The following is a 16,438-nucleotide window of genomic DNA, read 5'->3' on the forward strand; positions in this document are numbered from 1 at the left end:
TTTTTCTGTGAGAATAGTTTGTATTGGTAGAAACTTGTTTTATTACTCTTAAATATTGAAATTTGTCCATTAAGCTAACTTGCACTTGTTAATTTATATTCATTTCCATAAAAATCTGTTGTTTTGAAACTTTTCATTTCTTTCTTTCTTTCTTTCTTTTTTTTTTTTTTTCGGAGAGGTTTTTGCTATGAGACGCGTGCTCTTGCCAGAAAAAGAGAGAGAGACAGACAGAAAGCGAAAAATTACCCCCCAGGGGGGATGGCCACACTGCAATCCCTTCTCCTCCACTCTCCTCTCAGGATCTTGGGCACGCACGTACACGCGCCTGGCGTGAGTTTAAGCCACCAGTGACATAGCCATTATGCTACCTGCTGGTCCCATTTCTTTATTTCTTTTAAAATATCTCTTTATGTACTCATGTCTAATTTCCCCCACTGAAGAAGACTGACAAATTGGAACTTTAGAGTAATTCTCAATTGGTTTTCTAAATTTTTAAAATTTTACTTGTACTTAGGAAAGATTTGAATTTAACCAGCTAGAACACATCTTTCTTAGTCTAGTTCCTATTTGAAACATTGTCTGTTTTATCCAGAATAGAGATTTCTTTTTCCATTCTTCAAAGTATTATACAGACAGCATAACGAACCCTATTTATTAGTTGCAATATAGCCTTGTACTATAAAGTGTCCTTCTGAATATTGGCTCCGTGCACTGGGATTATGCTATATGTTTATTTGAGAAGTGTTCTCTGTCACATAAGGTTATAGATCTCTTAAATGTGACTTGAAATAAGTATTTCTACAAGGAGAATATATTACTGTTTGAGTGAAGACTATTATTAACTGAGTGCTAACTAGAATTTTCAAATACGTATTAGGCACATGATTTTAAAAGTTTTACTTATAATTGTATCTTAATCTTGAATTAGGCTACCTGCTGGTCCCTATATAGTAAGTTTTCAAATAATTTTCTGAGCAATGAAAAGTTACTTAAAGGAGGGTATGCATATTAACATGCAACAAATATCTCAAGAGAATGATTTTCAAAAGTTTACAACATTAGTATCCATGGTTTTAAAAATGTGAATACAGGGCCGGTAGGTGGAATAGTGCAAAGGCACTGGACTCCCACATGCTGACTGTGGTTGAGTCCTGGACCTCGTGGCTTGCTTTCTCCCTCTCCCTCTCTCTTTGTCTCTCTCTGGTCAACTTGAATAATAATAATAAATAAAATGAAATAAGTAATACTATTAAAAAATAAATTGTTTTAGATGCTACAAGTAAAAAGCTGTCACTTTTCCTTTAAAATCTCTTTGTCTTATAATTTAAAACATTTTATTTAATAGATTTTGTCCTGAAAACTTCATTGGTATTGTTAAAAACATGTAGATCTATATAGAAAGTAATTTCCTTTGAACTTCTTCTAATTTGTGTACTTGTAAGTGTGTTAAATAGGCTAAACTGCCTTATTTATTTATTTATATAGATTTGAGAGATTTTCGCTGTAGGGCATGTGCACCTGCCAGAGAGACAGAAAGTGAGAAATCATCCCCCTAGGGGGGATGGCCACACCCACAGTACCTTCTCCTCCAGTCTGTTCTTGGGATTTCAAGTACACATGCACATGTGCCCTGTGTGAGTTTTAAGCTGCTGGGTCTAGGACTCGAACTGTGGCCAATTACGTGGAGTCAGTGACGAAACCATTACACCATCTGCTGGTCCCTAAACTACCATTTTTTTTTTTTTTTAAATAGCAGGACTGTTAGGTAAGAAGGGGCGCATTTTAATGTGTCCCAGTGGAATCCTTAAGAATAGCAGAAAAATCAGGCTGGCTCTGTGGCCTGATGGTTAGGGCAGCTGGATACCACATAGCTGACTGTGTGGTTTAAGTCCTGGATCCAGTAGCTTGGGAGACATGCTGGGCATGTGGGCATGTGTTCCAATCTCAAAAGGAGAGTGAAAAATAGAAGGGATTGCAGCCTGAACATTCCCCATGGGGGTTGCTTTTTTCTCTCTTTTCCCTGTTTGTTTCTGACGGGTGCATCCTCTAGCCCACATGCACATGCTTCTGTATACACAAACACAGAATGGCAGAAATGTCAGAAATTGAATGATGCTGAATTTCTTTTCCTTTATTGTTCCTAATATAGTATATTTTCTGCTGAAAGTTAGTTCCACTGTGAAACCTGAATAAAAAGTTCACAGCTTTTTCCTTCTACCACTCATAGAAACTCACAGCCGTATATAAATGTGTTAAGCATATTTGAAACTAGTAGTAGTAGAGGCATATTTCAGAGACAGTGCTGGAGAGATGGTATCCTTATTCTAAGGCACTGCCTCAGTTTGGTGCAGGAAGTCGACTTTACTATCTGAATGCTACAAATTAGGCTTCTTGTTGTAGAAGAATTATGAAGAGACGTACTTTTAGTGACCTGTGTTTTTCGAAGTTTTAAGAATTAAACTTCCCTAAGAAATGGTAAGTTAAATGCCTAATTCTGTATATGAGGGTTCTTCTAACAGTTCCCAGGAAATAGATATTATGAAAATACCATGAGTTTCAAAGTTATTTTTGCAACAAAATAAACTTGTACTTTAATTTCCATTTTCCACTATCTTTTTGACACCCTCCCCCCCCCACATTTATCCCTATTATTATTACTTGAGAAATCAGTCTGGATAAGTGAGTTGAACCGAGAATTAGAAATTTGTTTTCATTTGAGTAATTTTCCTCTAAAATTTATCGTTCATGCTTTGTAAAAGGCAATGATTATCATCTAAACTTTAGGTATATTATTTAGTTAAATGTGTACATGGTGGTTTTGAAATAGGGCTGTATTTGACAATATTATTTAGCTGAATGTGTACCTGGTGGTTTTGAAATAGGGCTGTATTTGACAAAACAAGCAGTAAATTGGGTAAGTCACCCTCAGTGGTGGTAGAGAGCATGACTGCTCAGTTGCTGTAGGGCTGCATCCCTAGGCATTTAGGAGAACGTTGACGAGCCATATAAAAAGGAATGGCTAATAGTGATTTGAACGCAACTATTACAGATTTGAAATGGTTTTCAGAGAACTCTGCTGCTGTGTGTGACTAAACCTTGATTTTACTGTGATATTTGAGTTGCCACTGAAACTATAGGAAGGGAAGTCTTGGATCATTGTCTTTTAGACTGTTAACTTTGTATCGTTAATTAAACTTCTGAAAGTTGTAGGATAAATCAAATGCTTTTCTAGGGAAACAAGAAACAGTATTAATGAGCAACAACCCCATAATTATCCTTGTGAGTACATAACAGGGACACATTCATGTCTTTTCTTTGCGCAATAACTTTTACAAAGAAGTATTTTTAAACTGATCATTAATTTTATGACCACAGAAATGAGATGCAAAATTTATGCTGTTGTCATTGGCACAGGCTCAAGGCACCACTGACATTATGTGTGATTGTAATAGAATGGCTGCCAGCTAATGATTCTGTAGACATTTCATTTGAGCATGCTTTTCTTTTAGATGTCTGATTAGGCTGTAATGCTTTCAATTATGTCTGTAAATTGTATTGGATACGTTTACCTGATGCCTATTGTTGATTTGGAGTTCAGTTTTTCTATTACATAAACACAGGTTGAACGTTTTCCTTTTAATTTATAGAAGTCTTTGCAGGTAGAGCTGCAAATAGCCCCCAGGGAGGCAAAATGCTTTGCTCTACTCAACAGCGACCCCTGTGTTCAATTAGAGCTTCTTTTCAGATAGCAGCTTTTACTCTATTGGGTAAAAAAAAATAACTAAGGAGTGGGAAAAGGGCTGTAGACTCTTTAATAAAGGAACCAGAAAAAAAAAAATGAGACTAGTAGCAATACTTAATTTTTTATTGTCTCAGATTAATATAAATATGTTTATTTTGGGAAAAATAATCTAATAGCTGCCGTTCTTAGAATGGGTTAGTTGAAGATGATTTCACTTTATTTTTTCAGAATCATTTTTTTTAAACTTTATTCATTTATTTTAATTTGACCAGAGAGGGACAGAGTAAAAGTGAGAGTGGAAGAGAGAGAGAGAAAGAGAGAGAGAGGCAAAGTGAGAAAGCAAGCCATCAGGTCTGGGACTTGAACTGTGGTCGGCCATGTGGGAGTCCAGCGCCCCTAACCACCGCACCACGTGGTGGCCCCAATAGTGTTTTGCTTTTTGAAAACAAAACCCACAGAGCTCTTTAACATTCCAGTAACCAATTTATATAGAAGAATTCTTTTTCTTTCTTTCTTTCTTTCTTTCTTTCTTTCTTTCTTTCTTTCTTTCTATTTTCTTTCTTTTAAAAAATTTATTATTATTTTTTAAGATTTTTGCTATAGGGCACATGTGCTTGCCAGAGAGAGACAGAAATCACCCCTCTTCCCAGAGGGGATGGTCATGCCACAGTCCCTTTTCCTCCATTCCCCTCTCAGGATTTTGAGCATGCACATACATGTGCCCAGCATTGTTTTCAATTTGCCAGGTCTGGGACTTGAACCACAGAGTTGACCATGTAGGATTCAGTACCTTAACCACTGTGGTACCTGCTGACTTCCCAGAATAATTATTTTTAACTCATATAAACTATTGCTAAGTTTATAGCATTAATAATGGTCTTTTTGAAGACTGGCAGGTGGCATGGTGGTTAAGGTGCTGGATTCCCATGTGGCCGACCACGGGTTGAGGCTTGGACCTGGAAGCTTGCTTTCTTACTTTCTCTTTCTCTCTCTCTCTCTCTCTGGTCAAATTAAAAAAAAATTCAATAAAACAATTCTTTAAAAATAACTTTTTTTTGATGTCTATATGTGATATATATCAAGTATAGATTGGGATGTGCATCTGTGTGTAAACACATGTATACACATTAAAATGTAAATGGTTCTTATCAAAGGATAATAAACTACTTCTGATTGATTTTCAAAACTTTCACTTTTTTTATTTCCTCATAGAATTTAATAAAAGACTTAAGCCTAAACATCTGAGTTTTCTTAAAAAATATTTTCATACGTTCTTTGGTTTTACTGCTTTTATTTTCCTGTATTTATTTCTTTCATGAGAGAGAGAGAAAGAGAGAAAGACAGATACTCCCAGCATGTCCGTCTTCATGTCATGATCTGTTCCTCATTTCATTCAACCTGAATCACGGGTGCTAGTGTGCCCATCCTCTCAAAAGAAAGGTAAATGTAGATGCGAAGGATGAGCAGTATTTATATGCTCCTTGGAATTTTAATTGGGGAAGAAACATCACCATATTTAGTGCACCTAGAGGTGGACTTACTAAGGATGACAAGATTTTCATCTCTATATTCTGTTCCTGTCTTAATGAGGACTGTCCGTTCTTTACTTTTTCAGAATAAGGGTCATGGTTGCTCAAGAAATAGCAAACTTATGAAGAGATGAATATTTCATTTAAAAATATTTTGACAGTTTTGTCTTTAAAGAGGCTATTACTTGTACCAAAAATATGGTTAAAAAAATATTGTGACACCCACCAAATGTGTATCTGGGGATACAGATATCCTTTTGCCGAGACTTGTAGCTTTGATCTGGATCTGCCAAGGAACTGTGGTTTAAGAATAATACCATAGGTCCTCTAAGCTTCCTACAGGATTTTCACCATGCAATTCAGGTAATCCCTGAGGTGGCTGTTTTGTTTTGTTTTTTAAATTAAAAACGTTTTTATTAATAGTTAGATACTTGATATAATATTAAACATATATTTTTCTTATTGAATCTGAGTGGAAAATGAGTGCTTATATATAGCTGGGCTAGCAAAATTTAATTCAGGTTTTTTTTTTTTTTTGGTAAATTATTTCAGCTAGTATATGAAAAAAAAAAAGATTTCATCATGGGGATTAATAAAATAAACCAAGAAACTAAACCAAACAAAACATCCTCGGATTTGGAAATCAAGTAGGAAACCAGCCAGAACATTTAGAAAATGTTAGCATACATACCACTCAATGAAAATTGAAAGTACTTGGTTTGTAAATCATCTCTATTGAATTTAGCAAGATTATATGAATTTTAAAGCAGTTTTCCCCATAAAAATTCTTACTCTCAAAAATGCAACTGAGTATTTTTAGATGTTATTTTGTGATTTTAAAAATGAAAATGCAAAATGTTCATATAACTTCAAATGATCAGCTTTTAAAGTTCTTGAGTAGTAAATGGGATTATTTGAATTATTTTTCTGTTGTGCTTTCTGGAATTTTTGTTTTGTTATCTTTTTAATTTGCTTACTTTAGTTATAACTGTTTTATCTTGATTTACTTTTTAAATTCATCTTTGTAGAGACTCATCATAATTTTAATATTGTATCCTTTGTGTCACAAATAAACCATTTGTATGCCAACCTTAAAAAACTCTAAGTTATAATGCATATACACTAAAATAGGACCTGATTTTGCCTAGTGCAAAAAATTTTCCTAGGTTTTCCATAACAGCAACCGAGGTAAAAATGTCCTCTTCTGATTAGCATTATTTTAAGTAACTAGATTTTAAAAGGCATTTTTTTCTGATTGTTTACAGGTGATGCAGAAGATGGCGATGACTATGATGACCCTTTTGCTGGGCCTCCAGACACTATTTCCTTAGCTTCAGAGCGATATGATAAAGATGATGACACCCCCTCTGACGGTATGTGACATTTTCTCTTAGACGATGTTCTTCTTGGCATTTCCACACAAAGCAATGCTGTGTGTAGAGGTGGTAGTCTTATCCGGAAGCAGATAAATGTGGAGACTTCAGCGAACTCACCTTTGCCAGAACCTTTTAAGGAACCGAAGAGCTCTCTCTAGTGGTTTTAGTGAGGTTTTCCTAAGCGTGTAGTTGCATCTTTTTGTAGGAGATTTTCATAACTAGAACTTTTAGGAGAGTATTTGCATCATCATATGAATGTTGGTTAATTTAATCTTATCAGATTCTTGCTTAATTTTACTGTGCTGCTTAACGGCTTGTTGTATTATTTATTTTATAAATTATGAAAAAGGTTGTTGATCTATTTTTTCTAAAAACTTCATACGAAATGAGTTCATAAAATATTAAATTAATTATTCCTACATTGCCATCTCACATTGAGATATGCTTTTATCAAATACTTCTTTAATATACATCTTCGTTTTTCTGTTGTCATTTAAAACATTCCACATTATGCAGTAATACTAGAGTGTCTTGTATTAATTGAAGTAGTAATAAAATTGATTGCTAATCTCTTACATTTCTAAAAACTATTGCATGTTGCTGAAGTTAGGAAACTTTCTTTTAGGATAGCAGTGTGCTTTCTCCGTTACAGCCAGTTGTGTGCATCTGCGTTGTAGAAACCTTGCAAGGGTGATATATAGTTATAAATTAAGAATGTGTATCGATAAATTAGCCATGCATATTAATTTGTGGCACTCAAAGTTTCACATAGACACAGAAATGAATAATGCCTTCTGCCACTATATGATGATCAAACTGTGCAGTTCCATCTCTAAATACAATTGCTGAATGAAAATATGCTTCCTGCAACAGAGCACTCCACATTTTATGTTATCCAGATTATTCCCTTTGGAAACATAAATTGCTTTTATGAGGTATAAAATTATGTCTATTGCAGAACAGGGATAAGTCAAGTACATGCATAAGTGATAAACATTCTAACCACTGATTCAGAACAAAACAATCTTTTTTTCATATCCAGAACTTTGTACAATGTGTAGCAATAATAATCATATCCATTTTATGTTGAATTTTCCACTTTGGCAAACATTTAATTTCTATTTTTAAAGTACAGGATTTTTTTCTTTTTTCTTTCTGTCTTTTAAAAAGATGTTTATTTTTCTTTACTCACACTTATTCAAAATAGAACATTATTCTTTCTAACCTGATCTTCAAAAGCATGTGCATTAGAAAATGTTTTATAATTTGATGAAATAACATTTTCAGGTAAAATAATTATTATTTATGTTGTCCTATTTTTCAGACACACTATAATTGTTTGTTTTCTGTGAAATGTTGGTAGATAAATGAGTGTGTGTGTGTATATATACATACACAGAGACAAAATATTTGTTCTTGTGACTATACACACAGAATATATTCGCAGAATCAATATACTCAGTTTCTCAAAATAGCATCAATATTTTGATGTATAAGGAGGCATTATGTGCATTCTTAAAAAAAATTTTAGCCTAAAAATAACTCAGTAGTTAAACATCTTTAAGAGACAATAATTCCCTAGTGATTTGTTAAGAAAAGTGAATTATTACTAAAGTATAGAACATTTAAGTAATTACTATATTTTATTTCTTAAGAATAAATAAGTTATCATATGTTTTCAAATTCACATATGCAGGAATTGTATTACTATCATGAACGGATTTGTTGTTTAAAGATTATTATGTCAATATTTGAATATTAATTACATACTATGTATAAATAACATCAAAGTTTTTGTTAGGTTAGAGTTCATATCTAGTAGTGTTTAAGAGTTCTTAAGCAGATTGAAAATTAAACTTTTAGTATTCATTTTTGATATATGCATAGTACCATTTTTGATAGTTTTACATTTTCTTCTAAGAATATTATTTAAATAAAATTTCAAACTACCACTTGACTCTTAATTTTTACTCTAAAATTCCACCTCATCAATGAGTTTTCCTTCCTGCAACTTAGAGTTTTGTACAGGTCCTGTTTTCTTTGCTGAATAAATTTTCCTTTATTATGTGACCTCAGTCTAATGATGTATTAATTATAAAAAAGATAATGCATTTAACAATAAGTATAACCAAATTAGTACAGGTCACCAAAAGGCCTTTTGTCAAATCAGATTGTTGTTTTGTCCTTTTGACTTTTACCTTATGGTAGGCACTAACAAAGTATCTAAACTTTGATGGATTATAAACTCTAAACATGATATGTATTTTTCATAATGCTAATGTAATTTTAAAGGTACTGAAAAGGTCAAACCTGCACATCTCTATGTGCATTCTAAGTCTGTCTTTCCCTTTAATATTTCTTTTTCTCTGTTTCTCTGGTTCAAAAGTTCACTCAGTTCCCAAATGGCCACCTAATTTTCCAGTTATTCCCTCAAGCCATATGTGTTTTGGTTTCTTTATGGTTTATTAGGTACTGTAGGAAAGTAGCATAAGTTATATCTTCTAATGAAATTCAAGCACACTTCAGTGATGCTTCGACTTGATTGCTGGTAGCAATTAAATCACAGCCAAGGAGAATAATGCATAATCTCACAAGGTCCAGACACCCTATAGAAATTGAATGGGAATGAAAACTGAAAACAAAAACAAAGTCTCTCAACCCTGCCAGACACTGTTTCCAGCCTGCCTTTTTTTTTTATTGGCCAACTGCCTGATTGATAGCAAAATCATAACTTGCTGCATGCTAACAGGCAGAGTTCACTTGTAGGTTATTGTGAGCTGATAAAGGGTTAGATGGAGTTTTGATTTTCGCATTGGACCTTGGTACACCAGATTAATGGAATTTCAATGAGAGACTAGAGTAGCCACAGCTTTGTCAGAGAAACAGATGGAGATTCTATAGTCATGTCTACTCATTAATACTAGCTGCCTGAAAGGTGTGTTGCTTCTCTATACAAAAGAGTTGATATAATTGATTTTTGAGTGGTACATTGAAAAAAAAGTATCTTATTGATGACTAGACTTGTAACATAAATAGTGACAGATTTTTGTCACTATTGAGGGTGTTAGTTTGTTGCATAAAAATATTGTACTTTGTAATTTTTTTTCTTCTCTTTCTTTGGAAATAGTTATTATTTACTTTTAAGAGGAATACATTTTAAGGCCAATAGCAAAAAAGGAGAAAATGATATGCTAAGTTCCCCTTTAGAAAAAGAGTCTAATATATTAATAAATGATTGCATGACTTCTATTAAGAGTTTTGTTTTGATATATTTAGAGGAAAGTATACTTTTTAGAAGTTTCATTTTATTAACTTAACACATTTTTTTCCTGGAAAATTAAAATATCATAACAATTTCTAAGCTACTAGAGATCACCATGAGAGACTTTATGTTGTTTTATAGCTCAGTACATTGGAGTGTTAATATAAATGATGCATGTCAGCAGATAAAGTTAGAGATAATGAGACTTAAAACTTCACAGAATATCCCTAATTGTACCCATGTTTGGGCACTAAGGTGGTAGATGTAGGTTAGCCTTTAGACACTATATAATGACTTGGGTTTCTGTTTCTCCACTCTGAAATCATTTTTCATTCATTTTTGTCATTTGTGAAAGAACGCTTCTAACCGTATAGCACTGTGGAAAGTCCCTGAGGTAAGGTGAAAGGATTCAGGGAGCTCGAAGACACATATTGGCCCTGCCCGTCGATGATAGGTCGAAGGATCCCAGTGGACATTTGTTACAAATCTGATTCAGTCCTAAACCATAATCACTTTGTGGATAAGAATCTGGAACCTCTAGGGTGTGAGTATAGGAAGGCTGAAATGAAGCTGGAGATCTAAAACGGTCATTTATTGTCTTGGTATCTTTCTAACTAAAAATTCTCTAGTAACGCACGTTATGGAAAGCTGGGAGCATTATGAAGACATAGGTTTATGTGAAAATATTTATTTAGGAATGGAGCTATTTTTTTAAAGCTTGGAGATTAAGAAAAAGGCTATTTTTAAAAATCACAAATACTTATTGATTTATTTTAATTTTTAGTTTGTCAGAGGTTGTGTGCTTCTGCTACACAGAGCGAGAGAGTGAGACAGAGTGGGAGAGAGGGAGAAAGCACCCCCCCCAGTGGGGTATAGTCACGTTGCAACCCCTTCCTCTCCATATCTGCAGCCTGTTAGAATTTTAGGCATGCATGCACATATGCCTGGAGACATTTTCAAGCTGCCAGGGCCAAGATTCAGATCCTGTGATCAGCCATGAGGGGTCTGGCTCTTTTAACTATTAGGCTCAGGGCCAACCTGATCATAATTTTTAACATTAAATACTGTTTTTTTGGAGTATACCTTTAAGAAAATCCAGTGAATAAGAATTTGTACTTGTAAAACATGTAAATCACTTATTCCAAAAGATCACTTAAAAAACTATTTTCTCCAGTATGCCTATAAATTATGAGCTCTCACAATACCTCCAGAACAGCCTTAGCTATTAACAGATCCATTTAATGTGCCAAACTTTTGAGAAAGATATTTTTGTGTAAGATTAGATGTGGCACTCATCCGATATTGTAAAGCCAGGTGAAAGTTTTACTTTTCTCTGGTAATAAGTACCAGAGAAATGATCTGTAAAACTAGGCAGAAAAAGGTTCTTTCAGTAACTTACCACTTAGGAAAGTATTTTTATACTATTAGTGTCATTTGGTTTTTGATAACCTTAAATTATACATTTGAGGCCAGCTCTGGTGGTCATGGCTGCAGGAGGGAGCTGGATCTCACATGACCAGCCCTACAGTTTGAACCCTGCACCCAGTGGCTTCAGAACCTCGCCAGGTGCATGTGTGTATGTGCTCCAAATCCTGATAGGATGGAGAAAGAGACTGTGCTATGACAATTCCCCATGAGGGTGCTTTCTCCTCCCACTCTTTCTGGTGAGGGCCATGTGTCATCTGGCAACATTTTTTTAAAAATTGTATTTTTGTATTTTATTCTGAGAATTGAGATTGTGCAACTTGCACACATTTTTATGTATATACATATATTAATAATGGTGTTGTATTAAAACTTTTTTTGGTTATTTCACTATACCACATTGGTGTTTTAAAAGTATAACAACAACAATTATTGTAGTATTCTGTTATGTGTATAGCACGGTTTTAAGTATTTTGGTAGAAGAGCAGATACAGTTTGAGGAAGTGCTAAAAATGTAGACAACATGCTTTTAGCTCCCAAGAGATGTATCGTATTCAAATAGGCAATATTTTTGTGATACAAAGCTATATGTAAGTAAATAAAGATACATAGTCATTGAAAATCATCAATGCTATTGAGTTGGAAAATACATCATAATTAAAACAGGGTGGGCGGGGCCAGCGGTGGTGTGGTGGTTAAGGTGCTGGACACGCACATTGTTGACCAAGCTCAAGTCCTGGATCTGGTGGCTTGCTTTCTCTCTCTGTCTCTTTCTCTGGCTGTCACTCTGGTGACCACACATGCCCTATAGCAAATTAAAAAAAAAATGATGATAATAAAATAAATACTTCTTTAAAAAAACAGACTGGGCAAATAATACTGTAACAAAATGGGCTAGTAAAATTGCAAAGGTTGGGACCAACAGTTAGCGTAATGGCTATGTCGCTGGACTCCCATGTAGTCGACCACGGTTCGCGTCCTGGACCCGGTGGCTTAAAACTCATGCTGGGCGCGTGTGCATGCATGCCCAAGATCCCGAGTTGAGAATAGAGGAGAAGGGTTTGCCGTGTAGCCATCCCCCCTGGGTGGTAATTTCTCACTTTCTGTCTCTCTGTCTCTGTCTTTCTGGTGAGCACACACACCCTATAGCAAAAACCTCTCCAAAAAAAAAAAAATTGCAAAGGTAATACAACTCAACATTATGAAAAATAATGCATCTTTATTTCAGTAAATTAGCAGTTATTACATAGTACATAAAAAAGAAAAAGATATCCTGGTAGGTCAATGAGGGATTCAAAGATGAGTAAGATACAGTTTCTTCTTTCAAGAAACACATAATCTAAATCTCACAATAAGCTAACAAGCAATCTAAATTACAATTAAAGCAGATTCCAAAAATAATAAATACTGTTACATTTTTCCATTGATCTGGTCTAGAGCCAGGCAAATAATTGGTTTCACTGATTTTCAGTCCCTAATTTATCCACCGAATCAGTCATTATGTTTTTAGCATCATGTAGAATAAACCAAAGCATATACTTTATGCAAAAATTCTGAGAAATTGTGGAGTAAATTGTAGAGAGAGCCTTTTACTAAATGAGTTTTGTGTTACTCGTGAAGTTTGCATGGAGGGAGTGGGAAAAATGATGAGAAAAAAAATTTGGTGTAGAAGTCCAGAAAGAAAGTTTCCATACTCATCGATGGTGATTTTGTTGTCAGTGACAAGTCACTTAGCCTTTCGGGATTTTTACTGTTTGGCTTGTGAAAGGAAGAATTTGGACCTGGTGACTACTTTGAGGTTCTCTAGAGTCCTAGATGCTAATGCCCACATTTCAGAATTAGTAAATTAGTCATTTTAATGGCTCTGAGGTGATTTTGCTTGGAGAGGATAATAAAACCAGAGGTGATATTGAATAGGAAGGAGTGGAGGGGGTCTTGGAGTTAGGTGCATAGTTTATAATAAGCTTATAATAGGCCAGGTTAAGGTAAGGAGTTTATCTTTGATTTGGTAGTCATTAAGAGATCCCTGAAGCAATATACTAATGCGATGAATGCAAATTTGAGGAATATTGCCCTGGCAATTAAATGTAGATTGAATTAAGGCAAAGACTGTATAATAGAGGCAGCAAATTAAATGATTTGCTGTATTATTTATTTATTTATGTATGTATGTATGTATGTATGTATGTATGTATGTATGTATGTATGTATGTATGTATGTATGTATGTATGTATGTATGTATGTATGTATGTATGTATGTATGTATGTATGTATGTATGTATGTATGTATGTATGTATGTATGTATGTTTGCCATCAATAAGAAATTTACTTGTTTTAAAACAATCCAACTGCTGGCATTGTCCAGAAAAATTTAACAGGTTTATTTATAATCGTTATAAAGTTGAACTGCTGAAACTTGTTCACTGAAACATTTTGATTTGCATTAATGCTTTACATCCCCGCATTTATATTGGCATGGATAGCACCAGGTTGGTATCTTCGAAAAGGCCAACCAAGTAGGCCTCACTTGCCTCCTGCAAAGCACCAATAGCTGCTCTGGAAGCGCAGATCTGTTTTGAAATCCTGAGCAATTTCTCGCACCAGACGCTGGAAAGGAAGTTTGCGAATCAGAAGTTCAGTGGACTTCTGATAATGTCTAATTTCACGGAGTGCCACGGTACGGGGCCTGTGACGATGAGGTTTCTTCACCCCTCCAGTAGAGGGCGCACTCTTGCGAGCGGCTTTTGTAGCCAGTTGCTTCCTGGGTGCTTTACCACCGGTGGATTTGCGGGCAGTCTGCTTTGTAGAGCCACGGTAAAGAGACCTCCTCACTCCCCTTCTTCGGCTGGAGCTCAGCGAGCTCTAGGCGGCGCTGGCGTTGGAGAGCGATGGCGGCGCGGCGGCGACTGCGAACACAATTGAATTCTATATTATTTATTTTTAATCTTGATAGTATCTCAGGGAGGTAGATATTATTATCATTATTCAATAATTGTGGAGCTATTACTATCACTATTTGAAAAATGTGGAAACTTAGGGATAGAGAAGTTAAGTGATTTGTCCATGGTCCTTTAGGTTTTGAGTCCATGTCTGTCTGACTCCAAGGAGCACTAAGTTTTTCTTCTTCCTTAGGTAGGACACTGCTGCTTTTGATTCAGGGAGTATTGAGATCTTGGATTAGAGTTTTGGATACTAAGTTGAAAAGGAAGAGATCTTCTAGCTCCTTCCTCCTCAAAGTATGGTCTGCAGACCAACATCAGCATTATCTGGGTGTTTGTTAGAAATACTGATTTTCTGGGGCCAGCAGGTTGGTTGGTGGTTAAGGTGCTGGATTCCCACACGGCTGCAATTTGAGACCCAGACCTGGTGGCTTGAAAATCATGTCAGGTACATGTTTATGAATGCCAAAAATCCTAAGAAGAGAGTGGATAAAGAATTGTGACATGGGCAGCCCCCCTGGGGGAAGCTTTCTCATTTTCCCTCTCACCATCTTTGCCTTTCTCTGGCAAGTGCACACAACTTATGGCAAATCTCTGTTCCTACCCAAGACCTGAACCTGAACTAGTATTTTCACAAGGTCCCCAGTGCACATTCACGTTTGATAAGATTGGTCCTAAAGGCATTTATCATATGACCCTTGCAGCCGAAAAGAAGGGTAAGCAGACTGTGCAGCTGCACTTGAGGGGGTCCATGTGCAAATGTGTGATCAGACATTGCACTGGGAAACACCTTGAAGTAGGTGAAAAAAGTTATTCTAGGTGCCCACTAACCTCCATTTCCTGCAGTCTTTGTGGCCACTCAGTACCTTGGTACTGCGGACTCTGTTTAGGGCCCCTTTCTTGGGGTCCTTGTCTGTAGGTAGTTGTCCTATTTTTAAATCTATTTTCAGAGTCTCTTCTCCATCAAATCAAACTCTCTATTAAGTACATTGAGAAGGCTCTGATAAATTACTCCTAGGAATATTTACATGTTATAATAGGGGAAGCACCCAAGGGAGCCCAAGCACCACTCAGAGATCTTTTGCTATCAGCACTAGGCCAGTGGTGAAGATGTTTTGGTTGGTTATTGCAGAGCGATACCTTTCATGTGAATTAGGCACATAACAAGCACATGACCAGAGAGGGAGAGGGAGAGAGAGAGAGAGAGAGAAAGCTAGCTGCCAGGTCCAGGACTCAAACTGCAGTCGGCCACGTGGAAGTCTAGCACCCTTAACTACCATGCCACCTGCTGGCCACTAAGCTTGCCTTCTTGCTGCATATATATGTGGATGTGACTTGTAGTCGTTTAGTCTGGAGAAGTCACAGTGTATAGGTTCCTGTTTCCAGTTGTGCCTCTTGAGCCAAAGTATGACTTTATAGTTTAAAAATCGAAGAGCAGAGGTTCTTTAAGACAGTGAAATAACGCATCTGATTATAAAGGAAGGCAAGCTGATCTGGGACAGGAGCCCAAAGAAAGCTTCCCTCGTCTCTGAAACACATGCGAGGTGTGGCCATGTTGGTAGCTGGGGTAGCAACTTCAAGGAAGGAAAAAAAGATTAAACACATTTTAATTAGTATTTGTTGAGGTACCAGCTGGTGGCATAGTGGTTGAGGCAGTTGGATCCCACAGGATGAACATGTGTTTTGAATCCTGGACCCAGCGGCTGGGTAAACACAACAAGCACTTGTGTATGTGTGCCCAGAATCCCTAGAGGAGAATGGAGAATAAGGGATTTGCAGTGTGGCCATCCCTCTTGAGGGGTGATTTCTCCCTTTCTCTCTCTCCGTGGGGAAATGCTTTCTGTCTCTCTCGTTCTTCCTGGTGAGTGCATATGCCCTATAGCAAAACTGAAAAGCAAAATTGAGATTGGTGACATTCTTATAGGTACATTATTTTCTTTAATTTCCCAGCAAGGGAGATATTTTCCAACAGGTTTCAGCTTCTAGACCAAGAAATCCAACTAATGATAGAATTTTAACTCCTTTGGTCTTTCTATGCCATGCTGCTAAAAAATTAGACTAGCTTATATATATATTTTTTTTTTTGAGAGGTTTTTGCTATAGGGCACGTGCGCTCGCCAGACAGGCAGAGACAGAGAGATAGAAAGCGAGAAATCACCCCCC

At 36.0% G+C, this 16,438-nt stretch overlaps 1 protein-coding gene across 1 annotated transcript in view; it reads left to right on the forward strand.

Moving 5' to 3' along the window:
• The window catches only part of SKAP2 (src kinase associated phosphoprotein 2), a 200,180-nt gene that overhangs the window by 13,206 nt on the left and 170,536 nt on the right, over window positions 1-16,438 (forward strand). Inside the window, exon 4 of the mRNA XM_027765931.1 lies at window positions 6,537-6,644. The gene's annotated coding sequence lies outside the window, so the exon portion shown is untranslated. The remainder of the gene's footprint in view (window positions 1-6,536; window positions 6,645-16,438) is intronic.

This window comes from Tupaia chinensis, unplaced genomic scaffold (genome assembly GCF_000334495.1).
Source record: "Tupaia chinensis unplaced genomic scaffold, TupChi_1.0 Scaffold139943_1, whole genome shotgun sequence".
Taxonomy (NCBI): domain Eukaryota; kingdom Metazoa; phylum Chordata; class Mammalia; order Scandentia; family Tupaiidae; genus Tupaia; species Tupaia belangeri.